At 29.5% G+C, this 20,763-nt stretch overlaps 1 protein-coding gene and 1 long non-coding RNA gene across 3 annotated transcripts in view; one reads left to right on the top strand and one right to left on the bottom strand.

The window, feature by feature from the left end:
• The window catches only part of smash (smallish), a 58,324-nt gene extending 42,128 nt beyond the window's left edge, over positions 1-16,196 (bottom strand). The window contains exon 1 of one of the 2 annotated variants that reach the window (XM_089222301.1): positions 15,777-16,196. The gene's annotated coding sequence lies outside the window, so the exon portion shown is untranslated. The remainder of the gene's footprint in view (positions 1-15,776) is intronic. The other variant, XM_089222302.1, reaches the window with a different exon arrangement.
• A 3,724-nt stretch (positions 16,197-19,920) lies between these two features.
• LOC149057796 (uncharacterized) lies at positions 19,921-20,452 on the top strand. Its single transcript, XR_016191169.1, has 2 exons — positions 19,921-20,184; positions 20,242-20,452. It is a non-coding gene; the product is annotated as an uncharacterized LOC149057796 (long non-coding RNA).
• Positions 20,453-20,763: the final 311 nt, after the last annotated feature.

A 20,763-nucleotide genomic window follows, 5' to 3' on the forward strand; every position in this document is an offset into this window, starting at 1 on the left:
TTTAAATAATACAGAGGTAAATAATTATATTTATTATAAGTCTATAATCCATGTATTATAATACATATTTTTCCTGTATAAGCGGGTAGCAGAAGAGTAAAGTTATTATTTAGGAAATAAATGATATTGTAATAGTTCAATATTAAAGTTTTACTATATAGTAGGTAAAAAAGATAATATTATAAATAAAAAATTGAAAAACGAAATTAAAACCATTGACTCTCAATTTCAGATTTAAACTACAATGATTGATTAGTTGTTATTCGTACCACTGCATCAGCGGTATTATATATGTATATTAATATTGTATGTTTTGTGGCAAAATTTAATTTAAAATAATAAATAAATATAAAATTATATGGTACCCATACGTATAAGTATATAACTCATTAATTATTATGAAACATTGAAAGACTAAAAATATAATATATTTAATATTTTATTATTGGAAAAATATTTATTCGAAAGTTACATGGTCATTATTTGTAGTTTGTTACGAAAGTGAAAAAATTAAGACTAATATAACTAAAACCTAATGCTGTTTACAGTCATGAATCATGTAATTAAATTAACTTTAAAAAGGACAAAATAAAAACTATTGTGCAAGTCCAATTTTAAAATTATATTCGTTACACAAGTAATATTACCATTGTTAGTAAACTAGTAAATTCTTAACAAAAAAGGTTATTAAATAAAAAAATAATACGTACAATTATATAAAACTATAGTTTGGAAATGATTAACATAGCTATATTAAGTACTTATAATTCTCAAAAAATACAATATCCTAATCTTCATATTTAAAAAGTAATGTAGATTACAACTATGTTTAAGTTCTCACCAAGTTGTTTTAAATTTATGATAGTGATTTCAGATTAAAAAGAGTATGGTATTTCGAAAATTGAATATGCAGATAAACATATTATAACTAAAACTCACCTATCCAATAAATAAATTATTAATTATAAATTATTATTATTATAATAGTGATAAATAAGGAAAATAAATAATTTAATTTAATTTAATTTAGTTTAGTTTCATAAATAAAATAAATTAATAATTAATATCCTCATGATATTTAACATGATCCTTAAATAAAGTGCAAACTGTTTGTATGGAATATAATATTCTTTTATGGAAGATAAAAGATTGTTGCAATATTTTCACTATCACATACTCATCAGTATAATTATTAATTACTGATACTTATAATACGCAAGTAAGCAACACTTACGACTGAACCATTGAACACTTATAAATTTTAATACATATTACATAATTATATATAATTGCACAGTTATGCTAAAAGTTCTAAAATTATATATATATAATATATATATTATTGTATGTTAAATACAATAAATTAAGAAACTTTCAGATGAGCAGAAGAGCATAACATCCTAATTCATAATAAAGGGACTTAATTTTTTGACAAAAAATAGACAGGTACGTTCTATTGTTCTTCAATAGCTTATTTCTACTAAAATAAATTGAATACATGCGTTAATCAAAAACAAGTTAATACATGTATATAAATATATATGTATAGACAGCAAATCTAAACCTTTAGATCGTACGGCTGAAGAACATAATTCAATTAGTTTTGTGCTGAATTATTTCATTACGTTCATTATAAATTAACAATTAGCAATGCATTCAACTACCTAGTTTTATATACGAAAATAAGTAACCAACACGGCAACACCTAACCGGTCAGTATAAGATCGTACCAACGAGTCACCCTGGTCTAAATTACCATCACATAAAATGTACTTATTTTTAAATACGGACGTCAACCAGCATCGCATTAGACGATTACCTTCTCCATTCAAATGGATTTTATTAAAACAAACAACATCTCTAGAATGTGTCAAATCTACTCGAATTTCACGTATATTTACAATTACGCGTTCGAGTATGAAACGCGACAAATTTCACCATATAGAAAAAATAGACCGGTACATCGCGTGTTTCTGTTTATGAGTTTCATATATATAGCTGTGGTTTTTATTGTTGTCCTCCTTTGGGTTTGTTCAGAGGACGTATTAAGTGTATCAATGTTATGCATAAAGTATAAACAAAGAACGATAATCTAAGGAATAAATAACAATGCGCAATTATATAATGCAGCCTCAATAGCAAACCCAAGGCCGTCTTGGTCAGAATTCTAAAAGCTTAGAATTGCGGTCATATATAGGTACCAACAGCTGAACAGCGCCCTAGCCAAGAATTTTTTTCGGAGGGGGACTTCAATATTTTATTGCTAGGGCTAGGGTATTACCTGTACTACCCGGTAAAGTAAGTTCGACATTTCAGAAGCGGGGCTAGAGCCCTTGACCCTCCCCTCTAGTTATGGCACTGGGATACCGGCCAACGCCGACCATTGAATGATGCCCACGTCATAATATTAGTATAAAGATGAAGAAGCTTTTTTCAGATAATATTTGGCGCCTCTATAATCGCCGCAGCAGCCGCCGTTGTCATCGCTATAATATACAAGATGCAGAATATACCAAACACAATACACACACGCACGCATATAACAAGGACGAGAACAACGTACATCACAACAATGATAATAATGATGATGATAATAACTTGGACAACGGTGAAGGTGTGTAGATCGATATTTTCGATTAGTAGCCATGTCAATTGGCCGTCGACCCGTCTCTGCGATAATGTGCCGTGATGTGAACGTGACATGTGTTCTACGTTCCGTAGAAATAATCCTCCTCCGGTTATTGGTCTTTTTTTCTCTTTCAAATGTTATATACATATACATATACTACAGTCTTCGGACATACACGCGTATTATTTCGTTATTAAAACTGTGTTCTCCTCCATAACGAATACTTATGTTCGGGACGTGGCCAAAAAATATTTTGTAAGGCACAAAACGTGATCATTATTATTATTGTTGCTGTTGTTGTTGTTGTTGTTGTTGTTGTTGTTTGTCATACTATGACGACGGTGAACTGTCTTGTACTTTATTTTTTTTATTCGTATTGCTGTCGCCTCTACCGAAGAACTAATAAATAACTCAAAAACGAACTCCGATGCTGCTGAACGTACCGAATGATGATGACACGGATCGGTGATAAAGAAAATTCGTTCGTTCGACGAAACCATGTAATATATTATACTACAAGTTCAACGAATATTTTCATGACGAAAGAATAACGGCTTTTACAAGACTTAGAAGTTATGGCTTGTTAAATGTTGATGGGATTTGTTAACTTCTGGACTCTGGTTAATGGTTGGTCCTAACTTACTATGGCATGCAAAAATGTATTCACTCCCACACAATTAGAGGTGTGCCTCCACTGACGCGAAAGTATTAAAAAATTTAAATAAATAAATATTTATTTATTTTTAAAATTACAACCAAGAGATAACCTGAATAATCAACAGATGTATAAAACAGAAATGCATAATATTTTGTCTTTTTAATAGAACTTTAGGTTCTGATATAGCGATATTATATATTTTATTGTATGAGTAATAATTATTATACAATGTGCTATCGGGCTTCTACAGATATTGTTTTTCATGTCGTTAGAATTATTATATGTTCCATTTATACCAAATAAAAAATCTATAATAATTTGGATAAGATGATCGGCGGAGTTGTTGAGGAAAAAATTATAGTATGACTAGTAATATGTGAATAACATTAATTATTTAAAAATTGTATTAAATATTACAATCAGCATCTAAAAAACCTCATAATGACTAATAGGAATTACTTTAATAATAAACATCCAATTAGGAAACTTTAAAACACTACATTTATACACTATACAGTATTATACTGCGTACTACTGTAGTACTTATATTTAGCATATTTTAGTTTATACTTCACATAGAAAATGTCATCCACTATACTAAGTCCTTAGTTCAGACACGATAACACATTGATACATAATAAATTATAATTTAATATATTATATGTATACATTTCAGTATTAAAATATAATCAACAATATCTCACAGTACAACAAAAATATTTAAATAAAAATTAAATAAATAGTATATTTTAATAAATTAATATTGAATCCAGGTTTATTAAGTATTATTTTTTTTTTTTATGTGGTAGTCTGTGGGTGGCACAAGAGTAAAACCTATTATAATGAATATATTATATACGTATGACTATATGGGTAGGTATAGTCCATTTTATGACTCATCAGTCGTATTAAGAAAATTTAGAAAATCGTTATTACATATTCATAAAATATATTAGAACATTAATGACAACTAATTATTACGTATTAGTTTAATTAAAATGTAAACTATATGTTTATATGTATATAAATAAAACATAATCGATAAAATATGTAGGTATTCACTATTATATTTATTAATTATTCGTTTTAGGTACCTTTTTATATCGAGTTTACATAATGTAATAATGACGGTTCATTCCCACTTTGCCGAATCCCAGTTTGCCGACAACTCGGTTTGCCGACAAATATACCAGTTTTAAAATATTTTAGAAACATTCCCATTTCGCCGACAGTCTATTTTGCCAAATTATAATATAGTTTCAATTTTCCCGATTCGCCGACAGGTGACAATAATTTTTATCAAAAACGGATGTCATGACAGCGATAACACAGTATGTTGTCGATAAGTTCAATGATTAAATGATTTCCCACATATAAAGTCTAGAGGGAGTACAGATTGGTTAATTTAGTTCGTTCCAGCCATGTGTACTGTAAAGTTCAAAATATAATAGTTAGCCAGTTAAAAATTAGAATGGAATGGTTTAAAATAAAATCAGAAAAAAATCATGATTTATTAGTAGTCAATAATTTTGAAGAAAGATTAGCAAATGCAAAGGATAGGTAAATATTATAAAATGGTTAATTTTTACACTTAGGATTGTTAATAAGTTATTTTGTACTTATTTTAGATTGGAATCAAAAGAAATTTCATTATTGGACAACATAGATATAGTAAAATATCATACATATATACAATAATTTTTGTTTATAATTTTTTATTTTAATTTATATTGACTTTTATTATATAACTAGTATAATAATATAATGTATTTTTTTTATTTACAAGAACTTTAATTTATGATGACTTTTATCATATACCTAGTAAAATAATATAATGTTTATTTTTTTTATATAATATTTATATTCGGCAAATTGGGAATCGGCAAATTAGGAACATGACGAACATGTAAAAAATAGTCGGCGAAATGGGGTGTCGGCAAATTGGGTTTCGGCGACGTGGGAAGACGCGATAATGGCATACTATGTTGGTTAAATAAATCGTTTTGTACAACTTATATATTTTTGTCTCAATAAATATAACAAGTTTATAATTAAAACAAGTTTGCAATTTATAATTTTCAATTGAATATTTTTTTAAATAAAATGTAAAAAAGATATTTAAAATTAAATAATTTAACTAAACAAATTTTAACTTTCATTTACCTAATAAAGAACTTTCAAAGAATATGTAATCGTACAAAGAAAATCAAAATAACATTTTCTAAACAAATTATTTATTTTTTTACTTCTGTAAACAATTATTTTACACCCAAAACTATAATACTATATTATGTCCATAATTAACTTTTGTTTTTTTTGATAAGCTATGATTACAAAAGATGAGTTCAATACTTTCATTTGAATATGACGTACATAATATATAAAAATTTTTATATTTTTCTGAATATTACAGTTGCTTCTTTCGTCAAATTTTCAAATCTTTGAATAAAATTATATGTTTACTGTAAATACCATTACAGATTGTTTATGTTCCAATAAATGTTTAAAAAAAAATTGATATTTCACGATATAGTAAAATTATAGTTAAATAGTTATCTCTGATTGAAGTGTTAGTTAAATAGACATATATATTAATTAATTTAGTCTGTATAGGTATTAGACCTCAACGCTCTAAACTCTAATGCATAAACGTATTTTATCTACGAGTACCTATAGTACTTCTAATTACGCCACATAAGTAACCTTACCATACAAAACCCTAAATATATAAGTAAATCATACAGATAATAGATATGAGAGATGGTGTTTACTTCTATAGTGAATAGTTTGATAACATCAACTATTGAGCATCATTATTACATGTGTATCTGGATGTTTTATAAAATGGAAAACCGGTACCAGTACTCCTTAATTATTATTATTTTTCAAATCAATTTTGTTTATGAGGTATGGCTGGTCGTTTTTAATAATCTTCGATAACTAATATAGATATATACCAGCCATATTTTACCTTTTTGATCTTTTTACAAATAAGAATTAAGTAACTAAATTACAAAATCATATTATACTACATATTAAAATATATAAACACAGATACGCTTTGTAGAGAAAACATTTATTATAAAAATATCGTTGAGTCGTAAAAAATAATTAAAATCATACAATGAAGAATAAAATGACTATAGGTACTAAAATCAATTCCATTCGATTTATCGAATATGAAAACGTAATCGACTAGGTAGGTGTATGGTTTCTAATCAAAACTTTAAATTCAGCCGACATAAGTTTGAAACTTTATAATCTCGGCGATAATAGATCGGTTATTAGTTATTAACGCATATTGACACTACACGTCAATACACAACATATCTATTATTATCAACTCCTTTTATTACGTCAATAATTAATGCAATAAAAATTTCTGAACTTAAAAATTACCACAGAACCAACCACCGGCCCGGAAAAATGTTTTAGTAGGTATAGGTAGGTATAACTAATAAGACGTATTGACTATTGTGTACCCAACACGGTTTACAGCTTTTCGAGCGCGCGGTATGTATCTGTATTATGGTATTTTCGTAATCTGTTTTGGACGAATGAAAGATTATATTCCGTTTTCCTATAACAACAGTCAACAATATTTAAGACACAACGTTCGCGACAACAACATAAACAATCAGTCAGTGCCTAATGGTATTATACTCGGCCGAAACGACAAAACGCCAAACCGAAATTATAGTAATATGGTACAAAATATGTATAATAATAATAAAACTGCACAGGACCGGATAAGTCATTGACGCCTTTCGTTCCGCTCTTATTATCCGCGCGCGCAGGAAAATTAGAATACATATATAGGTCTCTTCACCGCTGAAAATTGATATACCAAACCAAATATTCACGTGCTCACTATACGCCACTACAAAGAGTATAACGCATAAGTAGGCAATCAGATTAGTTGACCAAGGAATCTTTAAAATCAGTACCCGGTAAAAAAAATGTCAAGTAATAAAAAACATCAAACTCTTAATTTTTAAGATATATCTTATATACCTAGATAATGACATGGTGATAGATAATAAAGCCATGTGCATTTCTCGTTTCAATTAATGCAGTCATCAGATTATTAATAGACAATATTAGTCGTAATTAATTCGATCACTTTATCAATAGATAAATTAAACAATAATATTATATTAAATGGATTATAACAGTATAATATTTTAGTATTATACCAAATACCAATATATACAATATTATTCTACGGACCGCCGCAAATGTCAGAAATGACTGCCGCATGGGTCCCTGATGCTATGAACACTGCTGGAAGGTCGTAAGCGTCAAATCATATCTTTCAGCGTATACCTCGACATTTTATTATTAGATTATCATTTATCACGCACGAGCGTTTGGCGGTCGGATGGTGACGAGGTTAGCGTAATGGAAATCGCGAGTTAACGCGTCGTGAACGGTTTTTGTCAGACTGGATAATATGTATACACACTACACAATAATGGTATCAAATACAAATACATAATACTCATAATTTATTAATATTGGCGATTATTTCAGCCTGCCCTAATAAACGACAATTTTCCGCCCAAGGTCAGAAGTCTTTGACGCATTCATCATAGGAGGTGACTCGTTTTCAAAAATAGTATTACATTTTATATTAAATGAGTTACAATAATTATTTAGGTGTGAAATATAGTATGAAATGAGTATTTCATTGTCATGTATACAAGAGTTGGACCACGAGTATATCATTATTCATTATACTGCTATTCGTATCTACGTTTCTCTGTAAGTTGTGATTTTTATTTTTCATACACTGTCCTCCCTCCGCCCACGAACGTACCGCGGAATTGTGACATAACTATACTATACAGGGGGATAAAAGTAGCTTGCCAGATGTTGGCGCACGGCGGTGGCGTCGACTGTATGACGACAACGTCCAGCCGCTGCGACTGTCTATAATATAAACACTTTTATTATTATGTATATACCTATATAGATGCGCGGAACACCGCAAACGGCATCGCGCGCGGCCGTATTATTAAAACTGGATTGGTATTTTTTTTCCTCTTTTATTTTATTTTTAACTCCCTCTTTCCCTTCGGCAATACACACACACACACATGTACACGTAATACACACCAAAGATAAGACCGACCGGAGAGCACCTATTTTATCCGACCGACTGCGCAGTCTCTCCTCACTCACTCACGCCCCCACCGCTCTCTCATCTCCGTCTTTCGTAGAACGCACGACCTGAATGTTTCCCGACAGTCTTTGTTTCCCAAATGCCATCAGGATTGTATTACACAACACGACGCGAACTCCGCAGCCACCGCCGTCCGGGTGCGAGATAATAATAATTATTCTGTTTATCTTACGGGCGTTATAGTGACTATATAGGTAGTATGACTAGGGCTAAGTTTACACTTCTGATACACAGGCATGCCGGTCATCACCCATTGATGCATTACCGTTTTCGTTTTTATTTCTGTTATTTTTTTATTATTATTATTTATTGTTGTTGATGTTGATAATATTGTTGTTGTTGTTGTGTTATACCAAGTCGCTTTGAATGCATGTACCTATAGTGGGTACCATAATAATATAGATAATATGGTATACAATACTATGTCTAGTCTCTAGTAGGTACTGGTAGTAAGTGGTACTTTTGTCGACATGGTTTACATGTTGGATATTAAATATATAATAATAATAATAATAAATATTATTACAATGACATGAGATAAAACGGAAATTTTAATCGTGTACCTAGTTTTATTAAAAGGTTAATATTTACTAGGAGGCTAAGCCGCCGAGATGTTAAGAAAGTATAATATTATAATATTCTGTATCATATTATATAGTACCTACTTAAGTGTCATTAAACAATAACAGACAACTATAACGTTATACGGACGTTGAGAAATTATAAAAAAATTATTTCATTTTCAAGATCCAAATAAACTACAAATTTCAGATGGGTAATCTCTAGACGATTGTCACTAGTAACAATAGGGACATTAAAACAATGAAAAAGCTCCAAAATATACTTTCACCGATACGACCTGGCCATTATCAACAAATCGTACACCTTAATTCTTTGAGTTTCCTTTTTTTTTCATTCGAAACTCTTAACGTATTTATTATTTGCGAACAAACGAAATTAATGTTGATTCAAATATATTAATAATTTATTATAGGTACAAAAATTAAATATTTTTGCATGGATAAATTTGGATTAAATGCACTTTAATTTTCAATATTGAAAATGCCTTATGATATAGACAATATTTTAATCTAGTCATTACTGCAGTATCAAAGCACAAAAGTAGAGAATCCCGGATATTATGTTTGATATTTGCTAATTGTGACAAATCATTATACCAGGAATCTATCATTTTATATAATATACGGAATAATTTTCACAACATTTAACGATTTTTCCTTATTATTTTTTAGTTATACCTACTGTTGTAATTCAAAAAATATTCATCATAAACTTGAAATCATAACATATTATACATATAAAATCAATAAACAATAATATTTTCAAAATATTAAGACTAATTTGGGGTTATTTACCACGAACCAATTCACATCATTAATCTCAGGTATAGGTATGTCAGTAAATTTTATTCAAATGTTTTGGTCGAAAATTACATCAACTTAGTAACAAAATAAAGTAAGTATTCATACCTAATATAATATAATACAAGATATTATATACGTATGACTATTCTTAGAAATATATATCTCCACCCTTCTCTTTCACTAAATTGTTCTTAATAAATTAATTATCGTTGGATTCAAATTTAACACATCCGTTAAGTACAGTGATTTACACAATAACGATAGATACACTCAAAACCTATCAACTGGCTACTATATAGTATATTGTATATAGCACAAAACCCTACACGTCTTTTTCTATCATTATGTTATACCTATAATATGTACTCTGTCCAACGAGGAACACCAAATCGATTCTTCTGCGCATATTGACGTGATATACTAAATAATATGGTATAGTGGAACCGGTCTCGATAGTAGTTGGGTGTCAAGTGGGGTTGTGCAGAATCAGCATGCTCTCCTGCTGGACAAAGTATATATGATAGGGTTTTTCAAAACTAGTTGAAAGATGTTTTCGGTTTGTTGAATGGTCCATCAAAATACTGGCTTACATTAAAAAGGTCTTAAATAATATTTTTTTCGTTCTCCATCGTGGTTAAAATAAGGAAATTTAACAATTATTCATCAGTCATTACATACTCGTATAATTTCCTATTAACTATACCTAGTTAATTTATTTTATAAAAACAATTTTAATAATATCTTGTGAATTATGTTATATAAAATATAAGCAAAACAGTTATAACGCTTAGCTGATAATATTTATTTACTATATTATTTTTAAAATGCACTTTAAGTTAATATTTATGAACTGTGTGATAGGTATAATCTTTTAAATAACACTAGAATTAATTTTAAAAACTGATAAATCCGTGAGTTACATATAAGTATTACATATAATATCGCACATACAAGCGTCAAAAACAGTTAAGTAGAAAAGCATTATTTACTAAGGTATTTTATAATTAACTAAACAGGTTAGATAAAATTACCATGTACTTAAATGACTTAACTATTTGATATTACTAAGCATGATAAATTCAGTATTAAATATAAGTTTAATAATTACTCATATTTAGCTCTCATAAATGTATTATGGTCTATGAAAAAAAAAACGCGTACTTTATATTTAACTATTTCATTTTATAATCCTGTCTTCTCTTTTGAATAATTTTTTATAATGCCATTTTTAACTAATAAAACTACTTAAAAAAGTAATACATTATCATCTTTTATCATCCTCATATATTGTATTAGCTTTGAATACGTCTATTTCTTTATAGGTACCTTAAATAACTGATAATTTTTAGTAAAAGATTATTTATATCTGTATAAAATTAATTCGATTGGATCCAAAATATTTTGAATATTTTATTGTGCAAGGGAGTGTCATGTCTTCCTAGAAAAAATAAGTTTTGAATAATAAATTAATTTTATTGGTGATATAAAATATGAAGTAGATATAGGCTTTTATCGTAATACTCCATCAATAAATCCATCAAACTCATGTGGGTTCCATATCACATCGGCATCTCCGGTAATGAACTCGCTGACGAACTGGCGATGAAAGCTGCTAGCTCCCCGGACACCAAAATATACCCGCATGTAACATACGACGATGTAATCCGCGTCCTCAAAACGAAATTATACACCCTCTGGCAGAATCAATGGGAAAAACAATCCAACCAAAACAATAAACTCAGACAAATAAAACCATTAACCAAAAAATGGCCGGACCCTCCAGTCAAGCTTACACGACACGAAGAGACCATGATCGCCAGAGTACGCATCGGACATACCAGAATCACCCATTCCTATCTTATGCGTAGAGAGCTCAAACCCAGGTGTGAAACATGCAACTGCGAACTCACCGTTAAACATATATTCCTAGAATGCCCCACTTACCATAACGCTAGATCAAAAGCAAAAATAAACACCTCCTCACTCAAAGACGCACTCGGACCAGGACAAGAAAAAAACATAGTAAACTTCATCAAGATGGCCGACCTTACAACCAACATATAAGACAAGAACCAAAGACAGCACATCACAACTATCAAATCTCCATTACATTATAAATTAAACATGTAAACCATTGTAGGCTAATAAACATTTGTATTTGAAGCCTTTAATTAATAATAATAAAAAAAAAAAATGTTATTATAAATATTTTATGTAAATACAATTATTTAATTTTGAATTACAACAAGAAAAAATTATATTCTGTTGTGTGGATACATGATGCCTACCTATTATTCAAATTTTTCTTGACTCCCATTATTATGCATACCTATGACCTATGGTTTAAAAATTCTTTGTGAGTGCGGTAATATCAAGCAGTAATAAGACGTATTATTGAATTAGAGGCTATTATTGATTTCAAAAAGTCAAAATGTTTTAACATGGTATCAATGAGAATGAATTTCCATAAAAATAAATATTCAAATCAGTACTTATGATTTTATTATAAAAATAATTAAAATTATTACTGAAAATAAATTTAATTAAAATTGAATAATATAATAAAATAAACATATTTTTTAATGTTTGTATTATGAAAGAAAATTTTAAAAAGGTTTATTGCTCGTTGCTCGTATATATATATTATGAAATTCATGTTCCTTGATTCCACATAACTTTCTATTTAATCATACGCTCAATAACTTTTAAATAATTTACTTAATACCTTTTTTTTATTATTTAATATGAGTTAAATATTCAAACAAAAATTGAAATATTTTAGACTTGAGATTAAACATTAAAAACTATTTCTATATAGTAATGAACCATAGTATTAACTGATAATTGATATTATATATTTCAGTGGCAAAACGAACCTAAAATAACCCATAAGCAAACTTACAATTTACACACCCGCCCACCGACTGTAGGCTATAGGTACCTATTATATATTTAAAATATTTTTTTTTACAATAAAAATTTACCTCCAAACCTTAAAAAAAATCGAGAAGCAATCGCTTCTCAAAGACCCACAGTCGTTTCGCCACTGATATATTTTGTAATGCGACAGATTGTGAAAATGCATTGTAAAAAATTGAGTCGATCCTATAAGTTCATTTATATGAGGTTATAATAAATAATAATAGCATACCTCATCTGTCATCACGAATTGTAACACATTATAACACGGAGATTAGTCAATTAATGAAAATACCTGGGGATAATATGCCGACTTTTTATACTATAAAAATCTTAATGTATTTATAATGACCATTTGTTTTCATTCATATTTCTAAGCCATTAATTCGCATTTGTTAATATTTTAAAATAAAATTTCAAATAGATATGTACATTGACGGATAGCTTACTATTAGAATTAGATTACAACTTTGTAAATTTATCAAACACGAATAAATTGCCCATAATAGGTACTTTTAAATTATTATATCATATTATAGATAAGTGATAAAATAATAATATTTTTTGATGTCCGCTTTCTAAGTTTTTGGCATATAATTGTTTTCTAACTAAACTCTCACCATTAACAATATCTTTTTGGACAAATACCAAATACATAATTGGAAGACAATAATTGTCAATAACAATAATGTCAAAAACTTTCTATTCTTCGTGAGATTTTGAACCAAATATTAATTTTAGTACCAACTAAACATAAATGCAAGCAATACAGGTAGATTAATATGGGTACAATATAAAATCCTGTTATAATTAATAATTTAAATTATATATAATGAATATTTAACTTATTTGATTACTGCCTAAATATAATCTTAAATTCATGGAAAATTTGAACAGCATTAACTGATAATTGATAGTTTTTAAGCCATACAAAACAACTTTTATTCTCAAACACGTAAAATAATTAAAATTAATAAATAATGTCATAATACTCATAATACTCATAAGTCATAATGTTTACTTTAAATATAGCGTAACTTACAAAAAAAATTACTATTATTTAACTATTGGAACAGAATATAATATAAGGACATGTTTTTAACAATTTAAATATTTTTAAGTTCAGAATGTGTAATGTAAATTACTAAGTAATGTTTATGAAACACGAATAGATTACCTGTTTAAAATAGATTTCTATTATTACCAACCAACTTAATTTTTTTACCGTTCAAGTTTGTAATATAATTTTGGCCATCATATCTTGTATACTAAATATAATATGATTCGTAAAATATTAAACTTATCAATTAACAAACTATTTATTTTTTCGTTAACACAAATCTTTTATTTATTTTTTACTATCATATCTTAATGATTGGGTGGTGAAAATGTGCATATAAATAGAAAATAGCTTGTAATTAATTGTGAAATCACAGATTTATAAAATGTTCTATACATTTGTATAGTTAAAATTAATTTATATACCTACCTATTAACAAGCGAAAAGTGCGGTTTAAATGATTGTGAATATATAAAATGCAGAGGAAATGTGAAATGTTAAATATCAGGCAACTACTGTATTTTAAATAGAATTATAGAATCTATACGAATTCGTGGGGACAGAAAAAATGATAGATTGGTTTTCCACCGATAACTTTCGGTTACGAGTAGGTTTTGCACTATTTACTCTACGACCCTTTCCGTTGAACAATCGGTGATAATTATTTATAGTAACCACATACTCATTGACTGTGTGATTACTTTTCGAATAATTACAAATCAATGACAGAGGTTTTTCATTTTTACCTCTCGACGTTTGTAGACTCGATGGTTAGTCCTGACCTTTAAGCTACTGTCAATTTTATCGTTTTGGCGATACTAAAAATGTACCTAAATGTAAAATGTTACCTAATATTTGATATTACACGGTAGTCTCCGTCATTACAATGCCTATAACTGATATAGACTGCAATTGGAGAGGATTTTTCAAAGAGGGTTGAGAATACGTCAGTGCCTTTTCTTCTAAATATAATATTTTACTTATATACTAGGCAAGGGCGCCCACCAGGGAGTGCAAGGGGGTGACATGTCTCTCTCTTAGAGAAAATATTGTAATAAGTTGTTGAAAAATTTGGTTTGAAAAAACGCAATTTACAGTTTATGCTTCAAAATCTTATTTTTGTTCACATTTAAAATGTATATTTGTTTCATTATTTAATAAAATAAATTCGATCGATTCTTAGTTTTCGAGTTATTTATTTTATGACTGTCATCCCCTTAGGTTTTGATAGATGGGCGCCCTTGATACTAGGTATTTTATAAACGATGCCGTTTTAGGCATTAGAGTCGGCGACATTACTACGACATAAGTATGCAATACATACGATCATAGGCGCCAGGTTTTGTAAATGCCAATGGGGGCCGAATTTGCTACATATTAGCCTTAACTTTTGCTCTTCAAAATAATTTAAATATGTGGTTAAAGAGTAGAGACGCGGGAAGTGGACTACTTATATCTATATTTTTAATTGTATCCTCTTAAATTTTAAATCAGGGGAACACTCAAAATTTTTCATTAATAACGGTTCCCCTCAAATTTTTAGTCACTTAAAGTCCTAGTTTAAACTAATTCAAATATGTAAAATATGATAAAATAAATACTACCTGTAGTATAACACAAAATAAATTAAAAATATTTATTTACTTTAATTTATTTAACATTTACAATGTTCTCGAATCTCGGATATATTATTCTGTAAACATGATTTGGGAAATTTAAATCTCAATCTTTTCAATGGGGGCTGAGCCCTGACTCCATCTTTTCAATGGGGGCTGCGGCCCCCGAGCCCCCATGTAGTCGGCGCCTATGCATACGATTATATGATACTGCAAGAGAGACATAGCTGACAATCGTGCAGATTCAGCGTTCTAATCAATGCTAATATTTAGGTATATTCTACACCCGTAGAGCAAATTATAATATTATAAAACCTACAATACCTTGTGATCAATCGCCCAGCATTTAAATTCCTCGGCCGACAGGTGCTACCGTGTGCTAAATGTACGGTTCGGTGTCGTCTGTTTCGATCTTTAGCGGGTTTTTGACAATTCGCATTCGGCTGAACCACACTGTCTAGGTATACCGTGTGCGAGTGTACGGCGGACATTCAATACGATGTAATATGTGCGCGAAATGTAGCTATGTAATATATTTTTCATATGTAAAACGTGTGTGCATCAAACAAAATAAACAAAATAATGAAGTAACCGGCGATAAGATTCGGAGTGAAAAGCGACTAAAAGGACACGAAGAATCGCGGATGAAACGAAGAGAAAAAAGGTTTTACATGACGGTGACGAGAGGAGTACGATCAGTGGCGCGTTCGTCGGGACACTGTGCCACAACAAACAACAAATAACCAACACGCACGACGCACCGGTGTGCCGCCCGGATGAGGGACCAGGAGATTTTTGGAGTGGCGCACGCAGGCCGCAAACCCGACTTGTTGTGCGAACGGCGAGCTCTCTCTAGCGGACACTTCTCGAACTTTGCGCGCGAAACGATTTGGAAACACAAATAAATTTATATTACATACATATTGATTCATAATTATTTAAAACATTTTATTGATAATCATATTATATTATATTCGTCGTGAATATATATTTATTTAATACTGTGGATAGTAATTAATAGCTGAGCTGAGCTGGTTAATATTTTCAAAACAGAATTAATAGTTTTATTAAAGTAGGTATAGGTAGCAAGTTGTAATATATTATACGGACTATTATTGAAATCGGTTATATCTTATAAATATGATATAAACTTTAATTAACGACTTAGAAATTTGGATGACGGTGATGAGTGAAATCTGATAAGACTTGGATATAAACTATGAACTAAGAAGATAAACTGTATCTTAAATCGCGATATAAACTATATTACTCACATATATTTTGTGTAAAATGTGAAAATGTCAGTCACATACTCACACAGGTTAGGTTAGGTATACATGTCAGTCTGTCACGTTTCAATTTCGATGTCGAGATCAGGTTGCCAGTAAATAGGTGGGTTGGATTTAATTTTTTGTAGGAATTAATGTTTATCAATATCAACTTACACAATCAACCGCGGGCATCGACACATTCCAAAAATGGAATTAGAATATGATCATATAAAACGGATGACGACTGCCGAGTTTTCTTGTCTATTATAATTTATAATATATTATGTATGTAATGCAGTGGCGTGCCCAAGGGGGGGGGAGGTTAGGGGTTATATCCCCCCTCATTGGCTTTTTTTTGTTAACTTCAACTTATTAGATATTACCATAGACATATATAAACATTTATATATGGATATGGATATTACTTTTAAAATTATCAGTAATAAGTTATTGCTTATAAATTATTTCCCATTGGCTATTATAAACATTCACTACCTATACGGATTATACTGATTATAGATCAGTGATTATGTATTCATGTTCATGTGCAATAAAGTGTGCTCTAAGTAATAATTAATAATTAATTATGTTTATGGTAAGATATAAGATAGAATGATGGATCATGTATAAATATAAATTTTCGTTTGGAATAACGAATAACTAAGTTGTTTTTAAGAATTATTTTTCTTTTGTATATTAATTATTTTAATAAAGGTTATAAATGTTTTTAGTTTAATGTTGTCATTTTATTTAAACAATAGTGTATAGTGTGTGGCTATTTAAATTAATTCTAATTGTAGAATGATACTCAATAATATGCATAAATGTACATTTGTTTAGCAATTTTTGTGTTTGGATAACCATGATTAATTTAAATGTACCTAATTTTACTAAAAAATGTATAACATATATCCCTCCCCATTGAAATTTCCTGGGCACGCCACTGATGTAATGGCCAAAATACCTTTGGTGGTGGGAGGGGTAGGGGATTAATTCCAGGCAAGTTCACGTCCTAATTGTGCACCCTAAGTAATTCTCAAGTCTCAGTTCACGTCAAAAACGGTGAAGTACGATATCTACGTGATATTCTAAGGTATCTAAAACTTTAGGAAACATTTTTAAATGATTTTACATAGGAAAAATAATACCTAAAAAATGTTTCAAACTAAACTGTAAAAATATTACTTAAGAAATTTAGGGGAAAAAATGCATTTTCATTTTATATGTTCATAAATAATTCAAAAAACTTAGCACAATAAAACTATAGTAAGTGTGGCCTGGTGTGGAGCAATGGTTTTCAGCCGCGTAAGACGTAACGTATTTTCTGTGAAAGTATCGGCCAGTGTCACTATAGTCCGCGGATCGGATGGGTGACCTCCCCGGTTTTAAGGTCTGACTGGTAGGTTTAAGTAGTTATGAAATTTGACTATACGGACTCAATTCAAAGATATTAAGATAATAACCAGGACTCAATTCAAGAACACAAAAGTAGCATGGACTCAATTCTATCACCGGTTTTAAGTGTCGAATTCTCGCACATAAACACGTGTTCATAACCAACTGCACAGTGCCACCCCCTCCCACCACTATAAACAGCCACAATAATAAGCGGATACCGGCGATTTTTAAGTTTAGCAAATATATCTACAGCTTATTCTAAATTTATATCGTTAACTTCTTCTTTTTCAACATTAAATATCATTAGATCATTTAGCTTTTCATTACCTATGGAAGTGCGTAAATATGACTTAACTTTGTTAAGCGATGAAAAATCCTTTGATTTAATCCTGTCGTAAATGCTAAAGTTTTTAACAATAAAATAATTTTTAAAGTTTCAACAAAAGCGATAAGACATTTTTTTAGGCAAATTGTTTAGAACAATAAATACCATGAATCATGATATATACATATTGTTTACTGAACTGATTGATAGCACGATATTTGTTTATAATTATTATAACCAATGCACTTTTAAGTTGTCATCATGAATCATGATTCATACTATACCAATATTACCAATAGTCAATAAAACTTATAAATGTCAATGTAAAAATTTAATTTAATTTTAATCATCTTAATAATTGTTCAAACATTTTAAATGAAAGGGGAGCAACCGCATCACGCCATGACTCGCTTGACCCCTCCTAAATTACGCCCCTGATCAGAAAATATAATATATAATACCAAAATACGATCCGATCGTTTTGTTTTTGTATAATTTTCTAATCAGAAAGGCCTGGAATGTAAGTACAAATGGAGGCCAGATCACTATATACTTGCAGGTTTAAACTGCTTAAAGCGCCCTGGACCAGTCCCCCTCTATAGGCTCTGTATAAACAATATACCTACTATGTAGAATGTACAATATATAGGATGTAACAGAAAGAACTGACTAAAAATAAAATAAAACATTTACTAATTAAACCTATAACAAAAATTGTTAATATTATTTAATGATTTAATAATTTAAGAAATATTCGCATTTCATCAAATTCCCAAAAATCATATTTTTTAAAAAGTTATTGGGTATTTTATCAAAAAAATATAGATATTTTAAAAAATTCTAAAAAATAAATTACTTGACTTAGATAAATCTTTTTACCATCAAAATAATCAGATTTACAAATTTAAATCAAATTTTCAATACTAAAAATAAATTAACATAAAAATAAATCAATTTTACACATAGCCTTAGCGACTTTTAATGATAAATAAAAAAAAAAGTTAAAAATATTAATTAGAACAAAAGTTATTCCAAAAGTCAGTTCTTTCTGTTACACCTTGTAGATACTAAGCGCGTGTATTTCGAACAAGGAAAAGAATATTGCCGACATGTACCTCTTTGGTGGTTCGAATTCTTTGTAACAAGACGTATTACCTACATAATATGTTCAAAACGTCGGTCCGTCGTTATTATTATACGTATATTCAGAGGCGTATCTGAGTTGAGTCCTAGATAACATTTTTTTACATGGACCCAACTAGAGTATACCTACCTGAAAAACAAATGAGACCTAACTAGATTAAACGGTAAAGCACGATTGAGCATAGAATATTTTATGTGATGTTGCCATATTCACAACATTTTGAAATTTAATATTTTCACTTGTTATTACACCAATTATTATGATATCAGACGCGAACCGTGAGCCGAGCTCCTCGGCTTTATCGACAATGTTATCGATCAATAAATTAGTTCCGGAGCAAAACGACGTTTTAGACATTTAGCATCGGGGGAAATATAAGATAATTAAGATGCAATTCCAAAATTATTAAAGAAATAATATCAGTGTTCAATCACCTATAGTCGTGTATAGTGAGTTTCGTACAAGTGCTTTTATAGTTTCTATTTTTTTTTAATATGAATATAAGTAATATAACAATTATCTTATCAGAAAGAGGCAAAGAATTGGCCTTAGTGAATTTATACAAATATAAATTAATTGGAAAGCGCAAAAAAGGTAATCTTTTAAGATGGAGGTGTACGAATAATAAATGTTCAGCAATAATGTTCTCAGGTTTAGATAAACGTAAAATGATTGAAACTGCTGGACAACATAAACACGATCAAAATGTTATTGAAAAAATAGAAACACAAGTTTTGAGAGAAAATTGCAAGAGAAAAACTGAAGAATCAATTTTCACACAGCCACTTAAAATTATTCGCACCGAACTTATTTAACTAAATATTTTTGTACCTATAATACAGTTCAAAATTGAAAATGGCAACGTTGCAGGGTTTTTTATGCTCAATCGTGTTGGTTTTCTTTTGTATTTCAGTTTCCTTTGATACGCCGACAATTTATGCTCAATCGTGTTGCGAAAAAGGTGTTTTATGCTCAATCGTGTCGCAGCCAGATTAAATAAGGGTATTACTGACCCAACTAGTAGGCGCTAATATTCAGTGCTGGCTCGAAATGGTTTTGGTAAAATAATTGTGCCACAGCCAAATATTGCGGGGGTATAGGTTGAGAGAATATCGGATATTTAAAAATTTTGTATTTACATGCAATACATCAACAGTATACTTGTATACAACA

This window comes from Diuraphis noxia, unplaced genomic scaffold (assembly GCF_037042655.1).
Source record: "Diuraphis noxia isolate RWA-SAM2 unplaced genomic scaffold, SU_Dnox_SAM2 contig0003, whole genome shotgun sequence".
NCBI classification, from domain to species: Eukaryota; Metazoa; Arthropoda; class Insecta; order Hemiptera; family Aphididae; genus Diuraphis; species Diuraphis noxia.